The sequence below is a fragment of the Dendrobium catenatum genome, unplaced genomic scaffold (assembly GCF_001605985.2).
Source record: "Dendrobium catenatum unplaced genomic scaffold, ASM160598v2 fragScaff_scaffold_334, whole genome shotgun sequence".
Taxonomy (NCBI): Eukaryota; Viridiplantae; Streptophyta; class Magnoliopsida; order Asparagales; family Orchidaceae; genus Dendrobium; species Dendrobium catenatum.
In genome coordinates, this window is record NW_021318796.1 from 3,749,094 (window position 1) to 3,759,568 (window position 10,475).

General features: G+C 35.4%; 1 pseudogene; it reads right to left on the reverse strand.

Annotated features, from left to right (window-relative positions):
• The window catches only part of LOC110098983, a 36,748-nt pseudogene that overhangs the window by 23,530 nt on the left and 2,743 nt on the right, over positions 1-10,475 (reverse strand).

Consider the following 10,475-nt stretch of genomic DNA (forward strand, 5'->3'; position numbering starts at 1 on the left):
ACGTGAAGGGAGAAAATTACCTTCCACAGCGAGCTCCCGTTGCTTTCTTCCGATTAGACAAGAAGGGAGAGTCGGTCGAAGGAGCGAAGTCGACCGGCCATGACGAGGCCGAAGCAGCGATCGGAGATCGGGATACGGGTGGCTTTGGCTAAGTAGGTCTTTCTTCCTCTCTCTCTCTCTCTCTCTCTCTCTCTCTCTCTCTCTTGGCTTGACCACTTTATGGGATTCGGCGAAGAAGCACGTGAATAGGATATGGAGGGGGGTCGATTGGGCCTGGGGGAAGAAGCTACGACTTCATATGAGGCTTCCGATCAGAAGGATCGCAGCTTCCGATCTCACAGAGAGGGAAAGCTGTCGAACTAGCGAAGTCGAACAGTGGCCAACGGGTCGAATGCCTTGCTTCCCTCTTCTTTTAACGACGCAAAGTCGTGCAAAGTCGTGGGGAGAGCATCGCGGTCGTGTCCGCGACTTGCGACGTGGGAGGAGGTCGTGCGACGTGCTTCGACAGAGAATAGGTAAGATTATTATTATTTTAGTTCTCTTTTTTTGTACAGCATGTCAACACCTATATTAAGTGATCCAATTTTGTTCCAAATTATCTTACTTATTGAACCAAAAGCAACAAGTAATCTCATCCCAAACATAGGGTTCAAAGTCCTATTTCTCTACATCCTTCCAACTCAAGTTGGAAGGGTGCAACTCTCTTTTTGGACATCAAAGTATCCAAATATCTTCATGAATTTGCAACCCATAAGTTGCATATTCCCTCAATCCTCCTCCAACTCTAAAGTTGTAGGAGATTTTCCTTCTCTTTAGCTCCAAAAGCTAGAGAGAGTTCTCCAACATTTAGCTCAAAAGCTAAATATTAGATTCCTCCTTTCTCTTCTTGGCCCCAAAAGCTAAGAAGAATCCCTCCAACATTGAGCTCAAAAGCCAAATGTTGGACATTTCTTCCTTAGACCCAAATTCTAGGAGGACCCTTAGTGTGACATACCACACAAGCCTCACAAACTTAGGTGCACAACCCCTTAGACATACTAGGACTAGGGTTTTTTTCTTTGTGTGCGCATGTGATTGATGTCGTGGAGTGATTGCCTTTTGGATTGTCTGCGTTGTGGGCACTTGCCCTTAAGTGATTAGTATAAAAAGATAGATGCTTTTCTGTGCAGGTGGCCATGTCCAAGAAGGGGATAAATATCATGATTATGCTAATGCTGTTTGCTTGTAGGCGCTGCTTAAAACCCCCTAAGAGACATGGCCAATAGGATAGAAGCAGGTGCTTAGCACTCTAAGTGCTAGGCCAATTTTTGGAATATAATGTGATGATTATATAAACTGTTATCTAACTCAATTTTACAGGTTTAAGTCTTTTATATTTTCAAATGTATTTGATAGAAGTCGGATGTAAAACTTGTGGGGGTTTGGAGTAAAAGAAGAGAGTAAAATATGAAGGATGTACCCTTTTTGGAGATGAAGCCCTAAGATCTTTTTGAAAATCTTGAAAACCCCATAAGTAGAGTCTGTAATAAATTTAACTGGGTTGTATAATGGCAGACAACTCAGCTGCCAATCATGTTTGTAATAATTAGGACACTATTTACACTTCTGTTTTGATTTATATACAAGCATATGTTGATGTGTTTATTAGGTGCGCATTAGAAAAGCATATATTTTTTCTAGGTTTCTTCTTTTACTTTGTTTGGGTGTGGCCTGGACTCTGTTACGGTAGGCTCTTAGGATAAAGTAAATTTTCCACCACTTAAAATGTAAGCAATCAAAAAAAATGAAATTAGGCTCCATGATTTTCTAATTAAAAAAAATTGCATGGCTCCCTTCAAGGAGCCAAGTTTTCAAAAATTAAAATAAACATGTATAGCCTAAAGTGTCTAATGTAGAAAAGTCTTCACATAAGGATTAGATAACAAAAATATTTCTTTATGTGAGTCAGCATATATATACTCACATAATTAGGCATCTTGGCCTCAAAGCCAAGTTGTAAGCCCTACTTCTTAAATAAAAATAACCGTCCCACTCTACATTTGCATTAAGACCGGATGGCATGATTTTAAAATCGACTAGGTGGGTCTAGCTGGTAGTCCCTTCCAAGCGGGACAGTAAATCCAGAGGTCGGGCAAGCTATGCCTCTTGTGAGGTATAGTTTGTAAGCCCCTTTGCACTCATTAGATTTAGGTTCGAGGCATTACCTATCGGTAGTCCTCATCTTAGTTTTAGGGTCTGAGGTAATAGTTGATTTTAAATCACTATATAAGCTCACACCTTTCGGGCAATCCCTTCAACATCTGTCGTTGGAATGTAAGCCCCAACTTTCTAATAAAAATATCAACTTGAACCAAAATTAGATTTCTAAAATGTAAAGCCCAACATAGGATAGTTTGAGCACCTCTGAGTTTCCCTCGGAATCAAGTGCTCCTACTTCACCTCCCTTGGCTCTCATTCCAAATTTAATTCTAAGTTGATCTTTTCACCTCATTGAAATTCCTAAAGGCCAAAACCCTTTAACTAAGACTTTCACGGACTTTAAAATAAAACGAACTTTAGCCAATGCTTAAAAGACTTCAAAAAGAAAAGAAAATCACTAGTTTAATCAAAAGTTTTTCCAAACCAAAGTTTGGGATGTAATTAACCATAGGGGCTTGCCCCTATGGGACGTCTGCACCCCAGGAATAAATAAACCCCACTCGACCAAACATCGAGTGGGGGAATCTTTGTTAATAATTGTAAATTTTATTATTGAGTCCATAAGAAAATGATATTTTTACCCTTCGGGGTAATATGTCATGTTCTTATGCCGTACTCGATGATAAAATATGCAACCCGTTTGAGGATACAAAAATTCTCCAACATTTGTGAATTCTAATTTTGAACAAAGACTAAAGTCATAAGGATATAGGGCTGATTACTTACTAAATTTCAATGGATCATAAGATCTTTTTTTCCTAACTACATAGCAAATAATTCATATCCTGTCTTTAGAAAAAGATAAAGTGTGGATATGCTCTGTCGTAATAGATGTTTTGCAAGGCATGGATCAGTTCACTAAATATTGGCAAGTAAAAACTACAATCAAAGCAAGGTCTCCCTGCTGAGCAAGTTATGATAACTATCTTAACCTGCCATAAGACTTTATAATCCAACATTTATAGGTTTCTGTGTGCATGCAAAAAGGCTGCCAAACTCTACTACGATTCATCAGTTTGTGTGATTACTACAACCCATAAAAGAAGAGACCAACAAAAGAGGGAAAAACAAAGTTGAAATGCATCAAAGCAAACTAGCATACCTGAAAGGTGGCTCCATTGTGAATAATTTCATGTGCCATGGGATCATCAACAAAAGTATTTAAAGGCATAACAAACTCACGCATGTCATATGGATTTTGCTTGCCTTTAATGCTTCGAACTTCAGTATGCTTCCTGGCATCTCTCTAACAAAGTTACAGAAGAAGCCAGCATTACTATAGCCTTGGTGAAAAACAAATGTCTGCAAATATTGGACATTAGAATATTTTCTTGATATGGGAAGTTTAAATTAACCTATCAAGAGAATCTTCTTTTCAGTAAGATTCTCTTGATGGATGAATTTAAACTTCCCCATCCCTATGTTATTTTGCTTAGACTGATTTGGCTTCCTAATGTTTGCACTTCTTTTATTTCCAGAGGTAGTGTATCAAACTCTCCACAACAAAACTGTGGAAAATTACTCGGCCTACAGTTGCTGTTATAACTCTAGCAAGATGTAGCTTTATCACATGGTATAATTTTCATGCAAGATAGACCTGCTAGACTGTTGTTCGATATGGGAACATCACATTTATTTGTTAACATAAATTTTGTTAGGACTTCTTGCTTAGATACATTAGATATGCACTCTACACTATCAGTCAAGAAAATTTTAAAAATTGTGTATAAAAAGTGATTGTTAATGCCTAAATCAAATGATACGTTACATCTTAGGTGAAAGCCTCCAAGCTATATCTAACTCACCCCCATTAGCTGATAACTACTTTTGAGAAAATTCTATGGATTAGATGAGACGTAAAGAGGATTTTATGTTCAGTCGATATGGAGCACCTTTGGCTATTAGGTGCATGTGTGATATATTTTACGTATGGTGTTAATTTTAGATACTTTTGGTCCATATGTGTTATACCATGGTTTGTTGGATTATCAGTATTGCAATGATTATCTAAATGAATATTTTAATGAGCATCATGTAATGATAAATCTGAATGTATCATCTATTGTAATGAGCATCATGTAATAATGCATCTGAATATCACATATAAATATACAAATTTGGATCTTGTAAATTATTTAGAGGGAAAAGATCAACGTTTAACGAATCTTTTTTGGTTTGAATGTTGTATTTGCATTGCTACACATTGTTATAAATTATTATATTAAATGCCTATGATATATGTATTCAGTCATGAATTGTCAATGTACAACTGTTCTGCTACTATGTATGTAAATTTTTAATAAAGGTAGATCAAGCATGGATTGGCACCCCATTCTTCCATAGTTGCTCACTCTTGCCTTGTTGAGTGAGCAAGGTTGAGCGAAGCATGTCGTAGTATTGCAGGATTAGGTGCAGGATTGTAGCAAGGATGCAAGCAAGCAAGAGAACGAGCTTGCAAGACCATTATAAAAATGAAAAAAGCAATGGTTAGCAACTAGGTCTAGGAGTAACCCTTCTCTAACACTATGTTGAAGGGAAAAGAAATTTTTGAATATTTTTAAATAGAGATTTCCTCTATATAAAATAAAAGAACTAAAAAAATAAGCCATGGTGCAATGAAGTAAACATACACCACTAGCCATATTTAGATAAATTTTCTAAAATGATATTTTATATGGCAATAAACATAAAGCCATTTAAGTCAAAAAGGCAATAAATGTTTGAAATTGAAAATGAAATCCAAGACAATAAAACGTCTATATTTTGGCGCCATATAGCAGAAATTTGGTCAAGGTTAGGTTTTGGCGAAAAAATAAGCTCAACTCATAGGGAGCTAAACAGGGTCATTACTAACTAGTGAAAAACTTCTAAAAATAACATCAATTGATAGGAGGCATGGTGAGATTCAACTTCTTGCACCTTCTCCATAACGTAGGGACCTTTCCCAATAGGTTCACATTTGCCACCTTTGTCGCTATGTGGAGCAATAGGTTCTTGTGGAATCAAAACAAGATCTTTGGTAATGGTTATAGTTCGAACCAACTGGCAGTGAGCTTGAGTAATACTAGCACGGAAAAGGAACCTAATGTCATGGCTTATCTAAAGCCTCAGGTTCATTATGTCACAGGAAAGCATTTTAGTCCTATGCAAGAATACAGTCAAGGGCAACACATACTAAGGGGAGTTTAACCTCTAATGAAATGACAGCTTCTACCGCAAATGCCAATGCATATACAGTCATTTAAGTTAATTATATGTTGTTATCTAGGCTTATAATATCCATATATTTATGAAAAGTTCAGAAGTACTATAATACTTTCTTAGAGTAATGTTGTCTTAAGAAGCCAGGCTAGACATCATAAGTGGGCATGATCATCCAAGCATAAATTGGGAACCTCAACAAAATTAAAGGAAAAAATTGGCTTCATACTAAAACATATCAGAGATTGAAAATAGCAAATGTCTGCAAAACAAGGTAATGAGAAATACCCGGGCAAATAAGTCTTCTCTCATCCAAGGAACAAAGTACTTCCATGGCCATATATGGATTTCATATTTTTAGACATTTGTTTAGCTGAAGTTAAATTTGGATGTACAAGAAACCTAGCTGCAACTTCCACTGAAAATTCATATGTGCTAAAAACACGATCAATTGGATTTCTTAATATTGTTATCATCGAAGTTTTATCTTTGGGCAACTTTGACATCAAGCTATAGTCATCATGAGTAGCAAGTAATCTACAGTTAGTTTCCGTGCGAAAAATCAAAACCAACTATTCAGTAACCCATAACCACATAAGCTAATTGAATTAGATGACTTGTTTCAAGATGATATACGATGCAAAAAAAGAAATTGGCACCAAGAAACGTTTCCCTTGCCATTGTTATAGCATAACAACTATAAAACTGCCATACAAATAAAAAACAACAAGAGTTCCAGATTTAGAGCGAATTAGCAAAGCATGATTAAAAGGTTTGGGTTACTGCTTTATATAATGTAATTTGAGGAGAAAAATACAAGATGTGGTTATCGTATGCCAGTACATACTCCATTTAGCAATTAAAATGACAGTTTGGTATGAAAATAATGACCTTTCAATGACAAAAGGGAAGACAGGAAAAAAATAGAAAAAATAAGGGCCAGTATGTGCTCTACAGCATGGTAAAAGATGGTGTCAACCGTATTTACCTTGGGTCAAAACGTAATTTGTCGTAGGAACGGGGGCACTCATCGGTGTTAGCATACAAGAAACTGTTGCAGGAAAAATACAAATGACAATTAAAAATAATTTCTCAAATGCAATAAGCTGTTCTTATGATAGAATAGAATAAAAAAAAAGGAAAATGACTAACCAAGAGTAAAAAGTTCTCCCTCCTATTCTTGGAACATGTAAGAAAAATAAAAAATCCTTTAGAGTCAGCTTGTCTGCCTTTTTTTTTTTTTCAATTACATGCAAAAATAGCTTTAGTCAGCTTGTCTGCCTTGTTTCTATTGCCAGCTGAAGATTTAGCCCACTTCCTAACCATGCTTTCACAGTAGGAGAAATCATCCTCGCCCTTGGATGCAAGTTCTAACTATTTTATTAATCAGTTAAGCATGTTTTATGGGCCCCTAATGTTTTATATTATGAAAACTAAATTTCCTAAGAAAGGGAAGCGCTGAGCTAAATAAGTTCATGACTAGCTGCGGAATAAAGAACATATAAAACTAAATACTTGCAAAAACATGTATAGATAAACAAGCCAGGTTGAAATATATACTACTGCATTCAGAGGTGTAAACGAGTAGAGTTCGAGCCACCCTTGGCTTGAGCTTGAGATTTACTAATTAATTGATTTATAGCTCAAGCTTGACCTCAATTCTATGGATTCGAGCTGACTCGTTTATTATAAAAGAAATAAGATGATTTAGATACAAGCAGTTGTAGTAATTAAATGATAAAAAAGAACGAGAAATTAGAAGAGAAATAATAGCAAATCACTTAAAATAAGGAATTGACATAGATTTTAAATACTTTTAAAAACTTTCTATTTAAGCCCTTGAATTATAACGTAATTTAAGTATATTTTATATTAACATTTTTTAAATGAGCCGACTCATGAGCTAAAAAATTAAATCGGAGTTAGCTCAAGCTTGACTCATTAGCTCATTGAGCTTGGCTTATGAACCATTTACCGAGTCGAGCTTGAGCCGGCTCATGAATTAGCTTGATTCAATTGTATTCATTATGAGAAGAAGATTATGATCAAAGCTTTGCATGAAAGGGAAGACAATAAGTAAGATGCTAGGAGAGTAGATACTATACCCCAAAAAATAAACACCAATAACATGCCAAGTCTTCGTGTGTTTGCCATCACAAGTTAAGGCTGATTACAAACAAACAGCAACATTATCCTTCAATGGTGTGCCGGTGAAATAAACACGATGTTAATAACTTAAAATTGGTACCATATCTTCCTGACAATTACTTGAAAACAGTATAGCCTCTACTGATTATCACTAACCTTTTAAACCAAAAAACTAAGCATACACTCTTACAGATACAAGAAAAGCACAAAATGCAAAATGAAATATGTTAACTATGTCAACATAAGAATTTAAACAGAACATCAACATAAAATATTTCAATAGGAAGCTCAAAAACTTCACAAATCAAAAATAAGAAATAAGCATTAGAACAAATTACACAACATATAAATGAAAACTAAATGGAAAAAGCAGCGTAAGATTTGATAGAATACAATATGAGCCAATAAAAAATGAAAACTAAAGGGACAAAACACAGTAAGCCTTTGCTAGGATACTAACTATATGAACCGATAGAAATAGTTTCTAACTATCAACCGAAGTCCAAAGAAATTAAAAAAAAAAAAACAAAGAAAGTCTGGCAGAAAGTTTGAACCTTTGAATCCAAGGAACCTTATATCATAAGAGTATGTTTCTGAATCGAAGTTTCCTAAAATTTTAAACTCAAAATTTTCCAAACTGCTGATAAAATTAGGAAAAACTAAACAGCGTCTTGCACAATGTCAACTAGAGGGATAGAGAGCCCCATAAGCGATCTACCACGTGAAAGAACATAAATAAGAAACAATTAAACGACCTCTAATACAATATCAAAAAACCTAGCCGACCAAATACCAAAATTCGCATTCAAATAAGATTACTATGACCTTCTTCGAAAAAACCCTAAAAAACACAATTTTAAAAAATGTGCAAGAAAACCTAACAATCAACTTTGTTGTACATTTCAGCAATATAATAACATGGAAGCCGAGAGTGAAGAGGGAACAAACTACCAGAATCTCGAGTTCATGAAAGAAAAGGAAGAATCCTAACCTAAAGGAAATGAATATTTGGTTAAATTATGATGAGGCCACGAAAGGCATTATCTACCACTAGCACGTTTAATTCTAAGGAAAAGAAGAATCCTAGCCAAAAGGAAAATAAACCGGATTAAATTATGATGGTTCCATGAAGGGCGTTATCCACCACTTACACGGCTAATTCTTAGGAAAGGAAGAATGCTAACAAAAAGTAAAATAAAACTGGATTAAACTAAGTTGGTGCCACGATGAGAGTTATTCACCACTAGCACGTCAAATTTTAAGGAAAGAAATGATGCTAATCTAAAGGAAATGAAAACTAAATTAAAATGAGGATGGTTCCACAATGGGCATGTTCCACCACTAGCACGTCTAATCTTAAGAAAATGTAGAATTCCTAAAGTTGAAAAAAAAGTAGATTAAATTAGGATGGTGCAACGAAGGGTGTTGTCCACCCCTAGAACGTCTACTCCTATGGAAAGGTAGAGTCCTAATCTACAGAAAAGAAAATTGAATTAAAGTAGAACGGTGTCATGAAGGGCGTTACGCACAACTTAAACATCTAAACCTTAGAAAAGGAAAAATGTTAACCTAAAGGAAAACAAAACTTAAACTAGGATAATACCACAAATGTCATTATCCACCACTAGCACGTATAATTCTAAGGAAATATAGAATGCTAATCTAAAAGAAAAGAAAATTGTATTAAAACTATGATGGTGCTACGAAAGTTTTTAGGCACCACTAGCATGTCTAATCCTGAGGTAAGAAAAATCCTAACCTAAAGGAAAAGAAAACTAGATTAAACTAGGTTGATGTCACGAAGGACATTATCCAACACTAACACTAATACTTTATAATTGGGCACGACATAAGAACATAATATATTATCTCGAAGGGTAAAAATATCATTTCCTTATAGACTCGATAATAAAATTTACAATTTTGAACCGAGATTCCCCCATTCGATATTTTGGTCGAATGGGGTTTATTTTCTTTCTAGGGTACAGACGTCCCATAGGGGCAAGCCCATATGGTTAATTATATCCCAAGCTTTGGCTTGGGAAGACTTTTGATTAAACTAGTGGTTTTTTTTTATTTTGAGAGTAATTCAAATATTTGCTAAAGTTTGATTTTTTTTAAAGTCGTGAAAGTCTTATTTAAATGTTTGGTCCTATAGGAATTTCAAAGAGTTTATCAACTAGGAATTTGATTTGAAATGAGAGCCAAAGGAGGTGAAGTAGGAGCACTTGATTATGAGAAAAACTCAGAGGTGCTCAAACTATCCTATATTGGGCTTTACATTTTAGAAATCTAATTTTGTTTAAGTTGATATTTTTATTAGAATATTGGGGCTTACATACCAACAACACATGTTGGAGGTATTGCTCGAAAGGTCAGGGCTTATAGGGTGATTTCGAATCAACCAATACCTCAGACCCTAAAACTAAGGTGAGGACTACCGATAGGTAGTGCCTCGAACTTAAATCTAACGAGTGCAAAAGGGCTTACAAACTACACCTCACAAGAGACATAGTCTGCCCGACCTCTGGATTTACTGTCCTGCCTGGAAGGGACTACAATTAGACCCTCCTAGTCGCTGTTAAAATCATGTGTCTTGGTCTCGATGCAAATGTAGAGTGGAAGACTATTTTTTTTTATTTAGGAATATAGGGCTTATATTTTGGCTTTGAGGCCAAGATGCCTATGCATGAAGGTATGCATATGATGACTCATAAAGAAAAGATTTTTGTTATCTAGTCCTTAAGTGAGGGTTTTCTATATATAACACACGTGGGCTATGCATGATTGTTTTAAGTTTTAAAAACTTAGCTTCTTGAATGGAGCCATGCAATTTTCTTTTATTAGAAAATCATGGAGCCATACTATTTTGAAGACTAAAAAGATGCTAGATGAGTGGAGAATGAGTGTGTTAATCCCTATTTTTA